Source organism: Gopherus evgoodei, unplaced genomic scaffold (assembly GCF_007399415.2).
Source record: "Gopherus evgoodei ecotype Sinaloan lineage unplaced genomic scaffold, rGopEvg1_v1.p scaffold_45_arrow_ctg1, whole genome shotgun sequence".
Taxonomy (NCBI): domain Eukaryota; kingdom Metazoa; phylum Chordata; order Testudines; family Testudinidae; genus Gopherus; species Gopherus evgoodei.
The window spans coordinates 2,116,632-2,119,642 of record NW_022060066.1 but is presented as its reverse complement, the minus strand read 5'-3'; the positions used below and the strand labels follow the sequence as shown (position 1 = coordinate 2,119,642).

Genomic DNA, 3,011 nt, shown 5'->3' with positions numbered 1-3,011 from the left:
TTGCCTTTATTTAATGCAATTTAAGACAGAATTAATCTTACTTATAGTATTTGGACATACATTTCTGTCTCATAAGTAATAACAGAGAAGGCAGAATAGGTGAATGGGCCCAAGTTAACACATTCCAGGGCACTGAAAAGTTATTCCTTCCTCCATGAAGTCAGTCCTCCTCACCTGCCTGGATCTCCTGTTCTCCGGCCCATTTTATATATATTTTATATGTATTTTCTTATTTTATATGTATTTTACATATGTATTTCATACATATTTTACATTTGTATTTTGTATATGTGCATATATATTCTACAAATTTTAACATATTTTACATATATTTTCATATATTTGCACATTTTCTATGGTTTAATTTTCCTCTATTCTTTAGACAACACATTATCCATTTAATTTTACATAACCTGAACATTATTTATGCACAAATATTAATCATCTAATGTCTACAATTTTCTTGCTGAATTTGTAGTTCCTGGATCATGTTGTGCTGGGTCACTCTGCTTCTAAGTTTCCCAGAGAAAGGGATTTTTCTTTTGTTTATCATTACATGTTCTTACTTCCTACTTACATCTTCCAACACGACAGGTTACTTATCTTGCCAACAACATAATTTTAAACAAATCAGCAAATTATATCGAAAAGATATGACAAAACATCACATACTGCCAGCCAGTGCATCTCAGAATCTCAATGTATTTTAAACTTTGAATAAATGCATTATAGGGAAGTTTAGTGAAAGAAGGCATATAGCCATGTAAATGCTGAACTAGGTATAGAGGTTTTTAACTTAGTGTTTATTATAGGTAGAGAAGCAAACAGAATAGTATCTCTCATCATAAAAATATAGAAAAGAATTTTTATCATATACTTATACAAAGATGTACTATATTCACTGGCATTTAGTGCAATATTGTTATATATTGATATAACCACTTGTAGTTTATGAGTTTATTACACAGTTATTATTTTACATAGGTAATATAAACTATGTACAGTGCTTCTTTGACTTAGGAATCACCAAGTGAAACTCTCTGCCCTGCGTTAAGCAGAATGTCAGACTAAATGATCAAAATGATCCCTTATGACCTTTTAAGCAATGAATCTATGATATACACAATGATCTGTTAGCATAGACTTCTGAAACTGTGCAAAATGCCATGGAAGTCAAAAGCCAGCTTCCAGAGTTGTTGTGTGACCTAGTCAGGTTATGCATTGAAAGATCCATCAGAGTCTTACATAGGAAACTGTTCATAAGTGCTGACAAATATTATTTAAAATTAGGCAACAGGGAGCACTGGGAAAATCCATTAGACAGCCAAAAAAACCCAGCCCAACCCAATCTAAAACCTAAAATGCTGCAATGGACTGACAGAGCAGGAAAAGGAGAAGCCTAAATGGAGTTCTTGGTAGAGCTGGTTGAAATTTTTCCATCATTAAAATTTTGATGAAAATTGTTAAATTTTCAAAAAACAAGGTGAACATTTTATGAAAGGGTTTTCATTTTAAGATTTTTTTATAATTTGACATTCAAAATTTTGAAGATATTTAAAATTTGGGGGGGGGATTTGGTAATAAAAGTTTATCTTCCCATTCTCCTGATAGATTTACAAGTCAAAATTTTTCAAATGGCAACAATTCAATTAAAAAAGTGAAGGTCATTGGGAGTAATTCAACAGAACATTTATGAATTTCCCTTACTCTCCATTGTAGTTAACTCTATTTTTCATTCTCTGTTTTCTCCAATTGTGTGAAAAAATGCTGTTCTCTATTGTTTTTCTAAAGGCTCTCTTCACCTCTTTGTTCCTCAGAGTATATATTATGGGGTTCAGCACAGGTGCCACAATTGTGATCATGAGGGAAATCATTTGATCACTGTCTGGGGTGGAGATAGACTTGGGCCTCAGGTAGGTGAAAAGGGCCGTTCCATAAAACAAAGTCATCACCATGAGGTGGGAGGAGCAGGTGGAGAAGGCTTTACGTCTTCCCTCTGCTGATGGCAGCTTGAGGATGGTGGAGATAACGCAGATGTAGGAAACAGTTATCAACAAAAAAGGGCCCATGATGAATAAAACTGAGACAGTCAAGACTCTAATCTTATTTTTGGATGTGTCAGTGCATGCCATCTTCAACATTGGTGGGATGTCGCAGAAGAAGTGATGGATGCAGTTGGAGCCACAGAAGGACAGGCTGAAGATCCACGTGGTCTGAGCTACTTCCACTGAGATGCTGATGATCCATGAAGCACCCGCAAGCTGTGCACATGCCCCAGCCACTCATGATAGTTCTGTAGTGCAAGGAGTGACATATGGCCACGTAACGGTCATATGCCATGACTGCGAGTAGGCAGCTTTCTGTCAGGTCCATGATGGTGACAACATACATCTGGGCAGCGCAGCCCGCAATGGTGATGGTCTTTTGGTCCACCAGGAGGTGAATCAGCAGCTGAGGGACCACACTGCTGGTGTAGCAGATTTCCAAGATTGACAGGTTCACCAGAAAGAAATACATAGGGGTGTGGAGTGAGGCGTTTAACTTTATAAGGAGGATAACAAGGAGATTCCCCATCAGGGCGACCAGGTAGGTGACCAGAAGCACTAGAAAGAGAATGATTTGCAGCTTCTAAATGTTTGAAAACCCCACCAGGATGAATACATCAGAGATGGTCAGGTTCTCTCCTGGGTCATTCTCAGAATAGATCATCTATAGGGGTGACAAAGAAAGATACTGAATCAGAGGTTCTATTTTTCCTCTTCGAACACATTTTTTTCAGTCTATATACAAATTAAAAAAGGGATCTTTCTTTCTTTCTTTCTTTCTTTCTTTCTTTCTTTCTTTCTTTCTTCTTTCTTTCTTTCTTCTTTTTTTTCTTTGCTTTCTTTCTTTTTCTTTCTTGGGGAATGTTATTCTTTAGCCACATTTATCAAATAAGATTTCAAATGAGGGCAAATTCTGATTTCATTTGGATCTTAATCACAGGAATTCTTAAACGAATGCAAATATTC

General features: G+C 36.2%; 1 pseudogene; it reads right to left on the bottom strand.

The window, feature by feature from the left end:
- Positions 1-1,703: 1,703 nt before the first annotated feature.
- Positions 1,704-2,709, bottom strand: LOC115642782 (annotated as a pseudogene).
- Between the last annotated feature and the right edge of the window lie 302 nt (positions 2,710-3,011).